The sequence below is a fragment of the Arachis ipaensis genome, chromosome B4 (genome assembly GCF_059453495.1).
Source record: "Arachis ipaensis isolate K30076 ecotype BB chromosome B4, ASM5945349v1, whole genome shotgun sequence".
NCBI lineage: Eukaryota > Viridiplantae > Streptophyta > Magnoliopsida > Fabales > Fabaceae > Arachis > Arachis ipaensis.
Window position 1 is genome coordinate 10,812,405 of NC_142439.1, and position 16,921 is coordinate 10,829,325.

Below are 16,921 nucleotides of genomic sequence, written 5' to 3' on the forward strand. Positions count from 1 at the left end.
TATTAAAACTTTTTAAAAAATATTTTAGTAAAAATACAATTTAATCAATAAAAAATAACTTATTAAAGGGTGTTTTGGTAAGTAAAATTTAATGACAGAAAAATAAATTTTGCTAAAGAGTATTTTTGTAAAAAATTTATTTTTTTTAAAGAATTGATAAAGTTAACATTAGTTAACACAAAAATTTAAAATGGATTAAAGAGGATATTTTTTAAAAGTTATAAAGGAGGGAAATGTACATTTTACAAATAGAGGGGAGGGGAGTGTCATTTTAGTATCTCTCAGGGAGGGGAGTGAAATTTTCTCTATTATTTATTTTTTTTTTGAAACAAAGGAAGCTCAACACATTAAAGTGGAGCAAATAAAAGAAAAAAGAAGACACATAACTAGCTACCAACAAATAAACCAACCCCTACTATCCCCAGTACTCTCATCCTCCCCCAGGATCACCACCACTCCATTCCGTGTAGCTCATCAACGTCCTTGTGTGTATGACCTCCAAGCTTGCTCTTGCATTCTTGAAGATTCGTGCATTCCGTTCCAACCAGATGTTCCAAATCACTGCAAAGAACACTGACATCCACATCTTCTTCCCCTGTTGTCTATTATGCATTCCATGCCAACTCTCAAACATTTCTTTAACAGTTCCGGGAATCACCCACTCCCTTCCTAGTAACCTCAGCCACTTGCACCACACCTGCCATGTTACCTCACATCTAAGGAATAAATGCTCAACAGATTCTAATTCCTTGGTACACAGTACACACATACTATCCCCCAGAATGTTGACTCCTAGTTTAGTCAGCCGCTCCTTGGTGTTAACTCTACCCACTAGCACAAACCACCCAAAGAGCTCAATTCTCGGAGGAACGAAACCTTTCCAAATGGAACTCGTGAAGCTATAACTCGTTATCTCAGCTGATAATGTCTCCGCTTGTATAGCCTGGATCACAGAACTAGTAGAGAAAATACCTTTATTTTCAAACTTCCACACCACATTGTCCTCCCTACCTGATGACAACCTCACTGGCCTTAACCTCTCATGCAGTTGATTGACAAGCTCCAGCTCCCATTGGAACAGTGCCCTCCTCCATTGAAAATTCCAAATCCAATCAAGCCCATCCCAAAAACCACACTCCCCGATGACAAGTCCTTGCTGACTGGAAATAGAGTAGAGTCTCGGATGACTTCCTTTCAGAGTACCACCTTGAACCCAGTTATCTTCCCAAAATCGAGTCTGCATACCATTGCCTACTTCCATTGCCAGTCCACTTACCACTTTATCACGAATCCGCGGTTCTTTTATATTCAGCTGACATATGTCCTTCCAAGGGCCACCCTTTACTGGTAAAGGCTGAGTTGCTAACATGACATCCGGGTTCAACTTATTACACGAACACACAATCTTCTTCCACAGCGGGCAATCCTCCTTTGAAAACCTCCACCACCACTTAAACAGAAGCGCTGTGTTTCTCAGCACTGCATCACCAACCCCCAATCCCCCAACCTTTTTTGGAGCCTGAACTATCTCCCACTTTACCATAGGTATACCATAGTTCCCGTTCTCCCTGCACCACATAAAGTTCCGTTGTAAAGCAATCAGCTTGTCCGCTACCGCCTTCGGCATCTTGTATAGACTAAGGTAGTAGATGGGGAGACTATTCAGCACCGATTTGATAAGGACCAGCTTACCTGATTTATTCAAAACCTTGGCTTTCCACAAACTCAGCTTCTGTTCCACCTTATCAATGATTGGTTTCCAAGTCTTCACCAAGCGCGGATTCGCACCTAGAGAAACTCCCAAGTATCTAACCGGTAGAGAAGCTTGTTGGCATCCCAGCAGTCCACATGCCTGATCAATCCATCCTTGCTCACAGTTCACCGATATCAGATTCGATTTATCAAAGTTAATGCTCAGCCCAGACATCAACTCAAAGCACCGTAACAGTCTCTTATAGTTTACAATTATTTCAGTCTCCGACGGGCAGAATAAAATAGTGTCATCTGCAAATTGTAGGTGTGACAGTTCAATAAGATCTCCCCCTATTATTTATTATCTACCGAAATGTTATATAAATAATTAACTCATGTATAACAATTGCAAATAAGTGAAGTTTAACATGAAATCACTTCTCCCAAATGGTAAATTCGATAGGAGAAGGGAACAAGAATAATTATATATCTAACACTTCTCAAATAAGAGTTTTTTTAGTTTATTTAATTTTTATATAGGTCTTATTTTCTCCTTCATCTCACTAAACAACACATAATAATTTTTTTTTGGTATACAACCGGGGCTTAGGCCCAACAAACAAACTAATCATTTATTAAAATAGGAGTTACAACTCCCTTAGTATCCTCCTGCAACAAAGGAATCAACTTCTTCGGCGGGGAATTTACAAATTCAACTCCTTCTCCTCTTTTGACATTCTCTTTTGTCAGCCAATTTGAACACTTATTGACTTCTCTATTCACGTGTCTGAACTTTAGTTCCTATGACCTTTTTTGTACATCTCAATAATGCTTATCATCGAGTTAAATTGTGTGCTTCTCTCCTGCTGTTCGCAAATACATTAAAAAACTTTCAAAGAATCCATTTCAATTATCATTCTTCTCATCCTCAATTCCCAAGCCGTTCTAATGCCATGAATCACGCCCCATAATTCCGCTTGAAACATACTGCAACTTCTCACATTCGCCCAGAAGCCTCTAACCCATTCTTCTGTGTTGGTTCGAATCAATCCGCTACACTCAGCGTTGTTTTCCATCTCCTGGACCGATCCATCTATATTAAGCTTTACCCACTCTTGTGGTGGAGCTTTTCACATTGTTCTATGGCTAGTTCTTCTCAAGGTAGGCTTAATAATATCCTGTTTTTTAAACGCTTTTCTGTTTCTGTGAATAGTATTTCTGATAATTTCAGTTGCATTTGGGGGTTTGGTAAATGGAAGGAAAAATAGTTCCTTATTTTTCTAGTTCCAGATCATCCAACATGTAATAAAAAAACATCGATCCAATTAAAATCTGATGACCTTCCTATGTTGTTCTGCAGATTGAATTCAATCCATTGTTGAAGTTGTAGGTTGAAAAAGACATTAATTACACTAAAATTGAGGAGTTGGATCCAAATAATTTCTACTTTTGGGCAGTCTCGCAGGGCATGGATAATACTTTTCTCAAAATTTGAGCAGTTGATACAATTTGGGTTCGTTCCTAGAATTTTGATTTTCTTTTTTGCAGTTAAAATTCTACCATGAGCAACTCTCCGAATAAATATTCGAATTTTTTCGGTCCTTTTCAAGACAATATTTTTTTTCATTTAGCCTCTCCTGTTGCATTTATCTGCTCTAAATCTTTATAAGCCGATGCAACCGAAAAGACCCCATTAGATGTATGTCTCCATCCAATGCTATCCTCTCCCAAATAATCTCTTGGTGTTGGCATGGCCCTGATTTTTTGGATTGTTGTTTCAGGAAGAAACTTTTTAAGTATGGAAGTGTCCTACTCTCCCTCCTCATTCACAAAGTCTTTGACCATCTTATTGTTCAGATTTTGTGGAATCTGACAAGTAGCCTGCATTCTCAAGAGACCTTTTCCTTTAACCCATACATCGTCCCAGGAGTCAGTCTTTCGTCCATCCCCTATCACCCGTTCTAAACTTCCTCTCATGATTTGCCATAGTTTTGAGAGTTCTCTCCATAGAGATGAGTCACTCTTTTTGTTAGTCAGGCTTATATACTCATGTCTTTTCTTCCATATTTGCTTAGTAGAAGCTGTGACCATAAGAAATTGGGTTCTGTAATTAACTGCCAAATAATCTTCAACAAGAATGCTGTGTTAAATGTTTCCAGTTTCTTGAAACCAAGTTCTCCTTGCTGTTTAGGCAAACATAGTGTCTTCCAACTCACATGATGCATTCTTCTCTGGTCCCGAGTCTCCCCTCAAATAAATCTCCTTTGTGCCTTTTCAATTTCAAGGCAAATTCTTTTGGAAACTCTGTCGTGCTGCATTTCAAAGTTAGCAATGGGCCCAAGCACAGATTTTGCTAGCGTGATCCTTTCGGCTAGGGATAGGCATTGCACCTTCCATCCTTTTAGCTTTGATTGAACTCTCTCTATGACATTTTTAAATTTTTCCTTACTAGCTCTATTGTTATTGATCAAAGCCCTCAAATACCTTCCCAAACATGGCTTTTCTTGATAATTGCATGCATTTTTTATCTGATTTTTTATGTTTTGTTTTACATTATTAGAGAAAACTACCGTTGTTTTGGTAGGACTAATTTTCAATCCTGAAACATTGTAGAATTCCTCCATAGTCACCATCACATTTTCAATTTGATCCACTGTGACTTCAGCAAAGATAAGTAGGTCATCAGCGAACAAAAGGTGGGATATGGCCGGTCCCTGATTCTTGATTCTCAAAGGTAACTATCTTCCTTCTTCCACTCTATCTTCAATAAGTTGCGATAGTTTATCCATAGCTATAACAAAAAGATAAGGGGATATTGGATCTCCTTGTCTTAGGCCCCACATAGGGTTGAAACTTTGAGTCTTACTTCCATTCCAAATAATATCATAGGAGACCGATGAGACACACGCCATAACCATAGCTATAAATTGATCTGGTAGTCCGAACTCCTTTAAACAATCCTCCAAGAATTCCTACCTAAGCCTATCATAGGCTTTTTCAAAGTCAAATTTTATGGCCATGAACCCTTTTTTTCCCTTCATCCTTCTCATTGAGTGGGTAAATTTCTTTGCAATTAAGATATTGTCTTAAATCCTTCTCCTCAGGACAAAATTAGACTGGAATGGTGCAATTCGCTCTTCAAAAGTCAGTTTTAATCTTTCCACTATAATCTTTGAAATGTATTTATAACTCACATTACATAGAGAAATAGGCCTAAACTGGGATATAAATTCTGGAACTTGAATCTTAGGGATCAATGCAATTAGAATTTGGTTCAAATTCTTTATCTCATCCAGATTTCTCCAAATCTGCCAAACCATCTTCTCCACACTATCATGAATCTCTTCCCAGTATTCTTTATAGAATAGGACTGGGTAACCATCACTGCCCGGTGCCTTCAAAGAACCTATGCTAAAGATAGCCTTCCTTATCTCCATAGAAGTAGGTGTATTATACATGCTCTGTTTTAATTATCTTCAAGCTTTGGGTACGATTTGTTAGTGTATAGGTGGTGATGTGCTGCTGGATCATCATTGTACAAGTCTTTAAAAAAATTGATGGTATGAATGATGAGATCTTCTTCATTCTCTAGCCAGTTGCCATGACTATCCCGCAATTTGAGAATCTTGTTTCTACGCCTTCTGATGATGGTGCGAGTGTGATAGTACTTTGTGTTTTGGTCGCCTTCGACTATCCACTACTCTCTTGACTTTTGGAGCCATATCACTTTTTCTCTGTCCATGATCTCCTCTAATTCCTTCTGTAGCTCTTTCTCCAATCTGTCCAGAAAAAGGTTGTTACCATAGCTGATAGCACGTTGTATTCCTCCAATTCTATTCATAAGTCTTTTCTTCAATTTTTCAACATGCCCAAAAGTTCCTCTGTTCTACTTTTTTAGCTTATTAGTGAAATACCCCAAGGCTGGTGGCAAGATTAGCTGCCTTTCCCAGTTTTGTTTTACAAAATTCTTAAATTCCGGATGAAGGTTCCACATGGCCTCAAAATGGAATGGGCGTTCTCTTTTGTTGTCTTCTCTTGGTTGAGTGTTAACCAAGATGGGGTGGTGGTCAGAGTTGGTGTGCCGCAAAATGTCAACTCTAGCCTCTGAAAATCTTATTCTCCAATTCGCATTCACTAGTGCTCTGTCTAACCTCTTGAAAACCCTCTCATGACCTTCCTATTGTGGTCCCCTCCAGGTGAACTTTGTGCCCACAAAACCTAAATCAATCAGAGAACAATCATTAATCCAGTTCTTAAACTTCCGGCAAGCATTTGAGTCACTCCTGCTGCCCCCTTCTTCTCACTCACATAGGCAATTTCGTCGAAGTCTCCCGACAACATCCAATCTCCACTCATACCTTTTGCAATGCCCTTTAAATTAGTCCACAAGCTTCACCTTCCTCTTTCTTGGAGACTAGCATAAACTATAGTTAAAAACCACCTATTTAAACCTCCCTACTTCATTTCTGTATGTACAAATTGCTCCTTTGATTGCATTATATTTATGCTCAGGTTTGGATCTTTTCAAAAAAGCTAAATTCCTCCACTAAATTCTCAAGCTTCTTCTATGTGAAAATAAGAAAAACCCAATCTCTGAACTACCCTCTGGGCTTGGTTCCTACTGCATCTAGTTTTTAGAAGAGCTACTAGATCCGGATGATAAATCCTAGATAATTTTTTTAGAGTGTGATAGAATGCATGACTAGCCGCACCCCTACAGTTCCATGTCATAATAATCATGATCAAACAAGGTTGTTTAAGCAAAATGTACCTCTTCTTAAGCTAAGTTGGCAATTTCACTTTGGGAGTTTCCTGTATTCACCTCCATCTCCATGCTACTGCTTTCTTCACTTTCTTCATTTTCTTGCTTTTGCCCTTGCCTCTCTGGGAGTTCTCTTCCTCTTTCATATTGCAATACTGCTTTCAACATTATGTCACTATCAATAGAGTTTATATCAGGAGGTTTAGGATCAGGTGGTTCATTCATCTTTGCTTCCATTGGAATTATTTCAGGGACATAAGTATCTGACATGTTAATATCCTGTGGTATTTCTAGGATGGACTGTGTGTTGTCTTGATGTATTGGGTTATTCTGGTTGAGACATGGTCTGGCATGTGGGTTGCAGGTTATATTGCTAGGATCATTTCTGTTTGGATTCTGGCTATTTGTATTGGGTAGGGATGAGATTGCATGTTTATTCTGGTTATTTGGCTGTGTTAGGTTCTCAGAAGAAATAACTATTATGGGGAGTTTATGTGTGGTTTTTAGATCTTGAGTATTACTAGTCACATTTTGGGCTTTTGGGCTTTGCTGTTTTGGGCTTGGACTTTTCTTTTGGGTGAGTTTGTTTTCCTTCTGATTATGCAGTAGGCTATTTGACTGAGGTTGTGCTTTTTTTTGTTTTGTCATTTTCTGCTTCCATTCGTGCTTTCTCATTGGGATTTGAATCTTCTTCTCCCAATATTGCAAACCTCGTACCCTCTATCCCCTTTTGCAATTTCTTTCCACTACTCCCATCCGCCCCACTACTTGTACCAGCTGTGCTTTTTCCTGATTTTCTTTCCCGTACAGGTCTTTGCACTACCATCCATGGGCCATATGGTTTTCCTTCTACTGAATTCACTTGTTTGCCCTTCTCCATTTTTTGTTTCTCCAGATTGCCCTTTCTTTCTTCTGTTCCATTGCTTCCTTCCACCATCTTTCCAGCTTCAATCCCTGTGTTCTGTGTCGGCTATTGTTCCATTTGCTTCCTTGGGCACGTCTCTCTCTCATGACTAAAGAGCCCACATGAAAAACAGATATTATAGAGGCCCTCGTATTCAATGTAATAGCGAGTTTTGTTGATTGAGTATTGTGTAATGAGGGATTCATTCAGGTTCAACTCCACACATAATTTGACAAATTTACCTCTATATTTTTCAGCTGTGTGGGAGTCAATTTTGAGTGTTCTCCCAATTACGTTACCAATTTTATTCAAAATACTTTCATCATAATATTCAATAGCCAGTTTTGGGAGTCTAATCCATGCTTCTATTTTGTCAATAGTAGCTTCAAATGGATTAAAATCTGATTTTCAAAAACTTATGGCGAGGTAATGATCCATAATCTTCCAAGGACCTTCAGTCAACGCAAAATCAAGATCCTCTTGGGAGAAGAACTTCACTATGAAGTATTCATTTCCCAAGTCAATAACTTCCAAGCTTCCTTTCTTTCCCCACATGGCTTCCAATCTTCTTGTAAGAGCTAGAAGAGAGATTTTTCTTCCTAGCAGTTTAACAATCAAGGTTTCCCACCAAGGTCTTCTAATGCTTTTCATCGGTGCCTCATTGAGGATGAAATTAACAATTTTTTCAACCTTTTCAACCTTGATTTCTAGTTCTTTAGGATCCTCTTCTGCTCTGTTTGTATCTTCGTCTGATGAAGAAGAAAAACTATCATTCTCCTCCATGATAATAGAATTTTTCTCTCTTTTAACTACTGACACAAAGGACTTTTTTCTGTTGAACCTCATTGCTTTGGTCTGTAAGGTCTTCTACCATCCATTCCTCTTCTCTGGGGACTAAGGACATGTCCCCTGAGAATTCGTTACCTTCGCCTGCCTTTCTTACTTTCTTCACACTTCTTTGTATAAGATCTTGCTCTTGCCTTGAGGAATGCCCTGGATCATGAGCTCGTGAATGTCCACCTCTTACATATCCATCCCTCATGGTGGTAGATGGAGCTTGTTGGTAGAACAGTACGAAAAAAAAAGGGTTCTCTAGAAAAAAAAGGTTGCAATAATAGGATTGCTTTTATGACACAATTTATTAATTTTGTTTCATTTTTTTAGGATGATTTCAACTTGCCCGCACAATTTTTTATGGGCCAAATACATAGAACAAGTGGAGAAAAAAGACTAGAATAACGGATGCAAAAAAGATGGAAATTGAGTAGGAGTTGAACCCGAAATTCAGAGCCAAGTCAAAGGGGAATATAAATGATGATAATAGCAATAATAATGATAACAAATTAACAATAAAGAGAGAGGATATTTATAAATAATATTTTAAAAGAATAAATTTATTTATTATTTATTATTTACCAAAATATTATATAAACAGTTAATTCATGCATAACAATTGTAAATAAGTGAAATTTGATATACAATTACTACTCTTAAAAACTCAACTCAATAAAAAGAGATAATATGAATAATTATATCTCTAATATTTTTATCAAGTAAGAGCCATTTTGGATTTGCTTGATTTTTTTTATAGATCTTATTTTTTTTTACTTGTGTTATACTACTATTTTATTAATTTTTAAAATTCATTAAAGATTTGAGGACTTTTCGAATATAAAATTCTTTGTATTTGCATGATCCAATAAAGAAGGTATAGGAGGAGGAGTGAAAATTGCATGTTAAATTTGTTGGTTGCACTCTTAAGATATACTAAAACCACGTGAGCATCACGTGTTGCATATGTGCTCTTCCATTTTACTTAAATGCAATTAAGTTAAAGAAAAAAATTGTAAATTTTTTAAATTAGACCATATTAATTATTTTCTTCCTATTGTAATATTATATTTTTATAATAATTAATGTTAGTACTTAGTACATATTTATTAATCCACCATCTTATTTATTAAATAAAAGTAGTGTATAGTATAACAAGTTTATATATATAAAGAATGATATTTTAAAAAAATAAATTTGTGTACTAAAACTTTTCAATCTTTTTTATAGAAAAAATTATTATAAAGGACTGTTAAGAAAATTTAATTATTAAAAAATACTTTTAATATTAAAATTATTTAGAAGGACTAATTTTATAATATTTAAAAAAAATCAAATCTTTTTTATAAAGAGACAAATATATTCTTAGATTATTTTTTTATTTATTTCTTTTTTTATAAACATATTTTTTTTAATTATCTATTATACTCAATTTCTTATTCTTCATCTATAACTTATAAAGACATTTGTTATTGTCAATGTCATACTATTATTATTATTATTATATATAGAGTAGTCAACAATAAACATCAAATAAATCATTTAAAACTTGTAAAATTTGTCTGCGAAAGATTTCTTCCTTCAATTATTCAAAGCTTAGCCCTTGAATCAAATGCAATAATTGGTACTATTGATCAGTAAACCTCTATTACCCCTCAGGACTTGCTTGCTTTTGAAGAATCTAAAAACATTAAAATCTAAAGACAAATTTGAAAGAAACACATTACTCAATAGCAATGTTTCTGCAAGGGTATACTAAATGCAGCATTGGAAAATCAATTTACTTGCCAGGAGTCGGGTGTCTATCACAAAGGTATACAAATATTTCACGCCAGAGACCAATTAGATCAACACCGATTATTGCATTTGATTCAAGGGCTAAGCCTTGAATAATTGAAGAAAGAGATCTCTCAGAGACAAATTCCACAAATTTTGAATGATTTATTTGATGCTCATTATTAACTACTCTATATAAGATAATAGTAAGACATTAGTATACTCCTAGGTATTCCTAGGTCTTGCATTTTGTGATTGGCAGTAACAAATGTCTTTGAGTTATAGATAAAGAATAAGAATTTAAATATAATAGATAATTAAAAAAAATATATTTAAAAAAAATAAAAAAATAATCTAAGGATATATTTATCTTTTTATAAAAAAAATTTAATTTTTTTTAAATATTATAAAATTAGTCCTTCTAAATAATTTTAATATTAATTTTTTTTTTAATAATTAAATCTTTCTAACATTCCCTTGTAATAATTTTCTCTTTTTTATACAATAAAAAATTAATGACAAGAGTGAGAGATTAAAGCCTTAAAGGTATAATTTTAGTTTCTTGTCAAATATACTTATATAATTTTAAATTTATTATTTTAATAATTTTAATTTTTTAAGTGATGTGTGTGATTAAAATTGAATATTTTAATAAAAATATTATGCGCATATTAAAATTATTCATCAAAATCAATATATATATATATATATATATATATATATATATATATATTTTGTTTAACTTATATTTTATATTTTAATATATATTTTATACTAATCACTTATTTTAATATACACCTAATATTATTGTTTAAAGATTAATAGCGGTATAAAAGATTTAAGAAATATTCATTTTCGAATAATACTTTTTACACACTAAATATATAAAGAGAATACATATTAGTAGTTAAGAAAATATTAATATAAAATTATTGTATACTATATATAAATGATGGCAAATGCAGTGGAAAGTAGACAATAAGAGTTTGTTAAAAAAGAAAGTGATAACTAGATAGAGAAAAATCAGAAAATAAAAAATAGTGTGTGTAGAAAGAAGCAGTAGGAATGGTAAAAATGATTGGATTAGCGAGGGGTAGATATATAAAAAAAAAGGTCTTTAATTTGACTAATATTTTTTACGAACGACACATAATAAAGCCATCATTATGATATTTATGTTGTATTGATTTCATATTCAACTTAGAATGAAGAGTAATAATTTTTCTATAATAATAATAAATTTTGATATAACTTCATTAGAATTAAATGGTAAAAATAATAATATTCTAAATTCGCCTTTTCTTTATGTCATTTTGTCTCTCAATACGCAATATAATTTTTTCTAAAAACAATTTATTTTGTGATCATGGTTGTGAAAATCTAAGTGAAATTTATTTGAATTAGATGTTAAAAAAAATTAAAAGTTTAATTAAAATTTAATTGGAGATAAATTAGGTATATTAAAAAAATATATTTATATGTGATATGTATGTTTAAAAAAAATTTATGTTTTATTATTTTAAATTAGTCAATTATTAAAAATACGAAATCACTTTTTTTAAAAGTTTAACTCTGTAACACCCTAACTTTTAGCACGTCATGATCGTACCAAAAGTAAAGCGTTACGGACCTGATTTCCTATATTATCTATTTAATATTGAGCCTTTACATTGATATCGCATTTCAGTTTATAAGAAAATACTAGAAAATTATTTTTAGTAATTAAAATCACACAATTATTAATAATAATAAATGCTATACAAATGAATTCGATATAAAATTTGAAGACAATACCTATTACTCTGGATAAAATAAAAGCTAAAGCAACAAGGACGAGGGAACTCTATAAAAACAACAGGTATCACAAGTAAATCTACTAATCGTCTGCAGCTTCATACTAAATCTTCAAACCTGTCACTGAAAGGGTAGAAGATTTTGGGGTGAGAACAAACCACACGTTCTCAATAGGGAATGGGAATGCCATAAAAGTAATGAATTTAATGCAAATAATTAACTTACTTAGTAAAACTATTTTATTAAACCTTTGGAAATACTTTTATTTCTACTTTAGATAAATAATTATTTTTCTTTAAATTTATAAACTCAAAAAAGATTTTAATCACAAAATTAGTCATACTAATAATCTCTCAGCCACATAATCATATTTCAACCACAGCATCTCACCTCAATACATCCGTGAACTAATAGCACAAGTAAGGGATTCAAACCAACATAAAAACAAGTCAAATAGCACAATCACAGAGAAGTAATACAAGCAAACACAACCAAATACAAATGTGCAAACATGATGCATGTCTATTCCTAACGCAGGCCATGAGCTCATGTGTCGGTTGCCTATCTGCTCCCGACATTACCCGGGCACGAGTCCCAGATATGACTTTCCAGATGCATACAGTGTGCTTATAAGTCGTACGGCTAGGCCGCATACAGTGTGACTTTAAGTCGTATGGCTAGGCCGCATACAGTGTGACTTTCCAAATTAATAAGCGTACATCTGGAAAACAGTTCTCAGTGTGTGGGCGTCCCCAATTTACATTTAGCACTAAGTCCCAAACAATGTTACATCTGCTCTCCTGTGGTAGTCATTTCATTAATTAATATATTCCTTTAATCTTTATTCTCTACTCTCCTGTGGCAGAGATTCCTTTAATTATCTTTCTTCCCTTTACTTTTCGTTCTTCTTCTTCTTTTCTTTCTTATCAAACCGAACTCAAAACATAACTTCAAGCAAAATCCCTTCTCAAAAGATTGAGTTTAAAATATTATACTTTTCTTAATAAATCGGTTTGAAAACAAAACTATTTTCGTAATAAATCGAAATCAAGTAATATTCTTAAATTAGATTTGCTTTTAAATAACACTTTAAATAAAGTCTTAGAGTTTTATAAAAATTTGGCAACATTTCCTCTAAAATTCGGGCTTTGCCACCCTTCAAGGGTCCCAACCTAACCACCTTTCAAACCCTTTTTAAAATATCAAATAGTATCAAATCATTTTCTTTAAAGCTAAGCCTCTTTCTATTTCAATAAAATTAGCCCATTTCAAATCTTTTGCTTTTGAAATTAAAGGAAATTCATTTCTTTATTTAGACTTTACAAATTCCTCCGACCATACTCGTTTAACATTTAATACTACCCAAAATCACATTTTTGCATATTTTTACCAGCCCTTCGTCAGCACCTATTCACCATCATACTAATACCAAAATCAGTTACCATCCACTTCCATAACCATAAATTCCAGCATCAAACACAGTCTTAATTCAAATTCAATTCATAAACTCAAATCACATTTCAATTTAACAAGCAACACCAAATTGACCAACACTCACAATTACAATCAATTCTCATCAATTAGATAGACACACAAAACACGTGTAAATTATTTGTAATTACTCAATAAGCTTTTTGGCATTCTTAAATTAAAAACTTGTAATTTTAAAAATGAAACCCCCTACTTCCGTATGAAATCAAAATCAACGAAAGCTCCAAAAAAATTTTCTGACCGAGCTACTGAAGAGAAAAGTGTCAGAAATCATCTGTGCCTCCTAGAACTCCAGTTGGCCGAACTCAAGAAGAAGAGGAGCCACATCACTGTCAACTTCTACCGAACAAAAGTGATGCCAACACATTGAGGAGGAAGATACGAACACTTTTACTAGATTAGATTTTTTATTAGAGTCACTTCCTTCCCTTGGCTTGTAATTGGCGTATGTTTTGTTAATCCGCCCATAAGTGTAAGACCCAGAACTTTTGAAAAAGGGCTATCATGAGCTAATTTCAAATTCAATATTTTTGTAACTTTAATTTCAGAAATTTCTTTATTAAAGATAATTAAAGCAAGTTTTGATTAATTGAATTTAAAATAAATTAAGATTATTATCCAATTTTATAATTATTGAATTATTTTCTATATTTAAATTATAAAGTTGGTAGATATGAAATAATAAGAATTTTATATGATTTGGACTAAATGATTAATATTTTAAAATATTAATACTGCTATTTTGAAAAATAAAGAAATTAATTATATTATTTCTAATATTTGGATTTGAACATTTTATTGAAAATAATTTGTAAAATTGATGAACAAATAGTATTTTTATACATTATGATTGTTTGGTTAAAATTTATTTCTAATTACTGTATTATCCCTATTTTTATTTGAAATTACAAAACTACCCTTAAACCTAATTTTACCTAACCCTAATTCCCAAATTGGAAAACCCTAACCGGTTACCCTCTCCCCCAAAACTCAGCAGCAGCAACACATACATAGTTTCCTTCACCACGGAAGAAAGAAACAGAAGCAGAAAGGGAGAGAGAGACAGAGAGGAAGAGAGGGGTCCGAGACAGCAGAGGAGAAGGTGGAGGGACTACTGCCTCGCCACCACCGCCATCGCATGCATCGCCGCTTCGTGGAGCCGCACCTTGCAGTCGGTCTGCCATTGAACTGCCACACGTGCTGTCACCGCGGAGAGAGGAAGCAACGCGATTGAAGAGAGGAGGAAGAAGGAGACCGTGCGTTGTCGGAGCCCGCTTTGTCACCGCCATCGAGGTCTTCATCGTCGCCATCACCGTTCCGTTTCAACCTGGCGTTGCCGTCGTGCCCTGACGGCTGACGCCATTGATGGAGGACGCCGCCGTCGCTTGAGAAGAATTCAAAGAGTGAGAGGGAGCTCGCAGAGAGAACGCGACAGCCAGAGGGAAAAGCAGCGTTGCTGCCATCGCTACTATCACCGTGGTGGTCGCTGACGATAGGGCTCGCCACTGCCACCATCTGAGCTCGCTGCTGTTGATGATGGTGAGCCAAACCACCGTCAGAAAAGGGTTCAGGCTGCCGCTGCTACTTGCGTTTTGAGCTGCTGCACCGCCTCTACCGCCGGAGAATACCGCTGCGTCGTCGGCAAACCACTTCCGGTAAGAGTCTTGTTATTATCCTTGGTCCTTTTTGAATTCTGGAAATACTGTAGTCACTGAATATTGCTGCAGCCGCCACCTGGGTCGCGTGGAGGGAGGAAGAGCCATTGGGTGTCGCCGCACCTTGCCTCCGCCGCCTCTGTCACCAGGAACAGCCGCCGAGTCCTCTGTTTTGTTAAGCATTTCTGAGTCAAAAGGCCTTTTGTCGCTACTCTGTAAACTTATGCTGAGGCATTGCGGTGTTGTCCATCATAGGGTTGTGTATTCGTGCTTGCATTCCATGCTCGGAGTTTGCAACTGCCTCGTTTTGTCATTTCAGTAGGTATTTATGTTTCGAAAATCCCCTGTTAGTGTTCTGTACGTGTATTAAAGCCTTTACGATATTAATGTTCTTAGGATTTAGTAACCGAGGTTGCTTGTTGAGATTTAGAGCTGTTTATGTTGCTACAAAAGTGTGTGGGGCTGTGCTTTGAAGCTGCCGTTGATTTTTGGTCGAGACGAAAGGCTGTCTGAGAGGCTTTTGGGTTATGGTTTCAATTTGTCGAAGTAGGGGCCTTTTCAGAAAATCACATTTTATGAATTAAAATTATTATATATGGATATTGACATGAGAAAATATATCTTTGAGTGATTGTATAAGTCTTATGTAATTGTTAGTTGTCTTGGATGAATATGAATGCTTGATTGGCTGGGTTATTGTTCGGTTTCGTGAAACGGACAATTCTTGAAATGCTTCTTTAAGGTTAATTTGTAAAAGCTTTGAAATCGAGTTTATCCTGTTAGAAATTGATTTGAAATTGATTTGGTGTTCTTGAAATCTGAATATGATGCACCTTTGGAAACAGCTTGATTTTGAATTGATTTGGTTTTGAACCCCTTGAAGAAGGTTGCGGAATGGTTTAGTTGGGACCCGGAAAGGGTGGCAAAATTAAAGTTTTAGGGGAGGTGCTGTCGAAATTTCTATAAAATCCGGGACTTTAATTGGAAACGTTATTTGGAAAATTATGAATTTAAGGCCTTTACTATTTCACTTGGAGAATTGTGAATTTAAGACTTTTATTTTCTTCACTTGAATTATTTATAAAAGTGATAAAATTATGTTTTGAAAGGAATCTTGGAAAAGACGATTACACCTTAGCTTTGTTTCCTAAGAAAAACACTCTAATTTTGGGTGCAAGTCATTTGGAAGAGAATTATGTTTTTAAGGCTGTTTAAGGGGTGGAAGGACTTTAGGTTTCCTTGGATTTGACTTAAACACGGTTTATGTTGTTTGAATTTGACTTAAAGGTTTCAGTTATAGAAGTTTTAGTGACTTTGAAAGAACTTAGATTTTGATTTATAAATTTCAATTTTCGATGTTTTAGGGAAGGTTTAAAGTATTCTTTGAGTTCTGGTTTAGCAAAACTAAAATGATTTCCGAGCCGTTGGAAACGCTTCAAATTTTTAAACATGGGGTTGAAATTGGTTTTAGTATAGACCAAAGAAAATACTTTGAAAATGTAGTTGGAGTAATTGATTACACGGCTCAGCTTGACTTATATTCTATTCTTATTACTCAAATCAGGAAGCCAAGGTTTTAAAGATTTTGAATGAATTTGAGAATCTGCCGAAGAACTTTTGTTACAAAATCCTGTTTTTGGATGGATGATTTTGAATATTTCAAAAGATATTTTTAATTTGCCATGGTTTTGGAAGTTTTGGAAAGAGGATGTCGAGGGTGGCTTTGTTTTAAAAATGGAACCTACTTTGAGTAAAAGTGGCTTATGAGCCTGAAATGATTTGAGAAATGGAAACTTTAAAGCCAAGATTGAAAAGAATTGATTTTTGACTTCAAAGTGAAGTGAATTGAGAAAAAGTGATTTATGGCTTGAATGATGATATTATGAGTTTGAGGATGTTGGATGGTGGAAGTGCTATTATGTTATGAGCCGGAATGGCTGTGTATGATAATGAATTATGGCTGATTGCGAAATATGTTATGAGCCGGATGGCTGACTATGAATCATGAATTTAAGC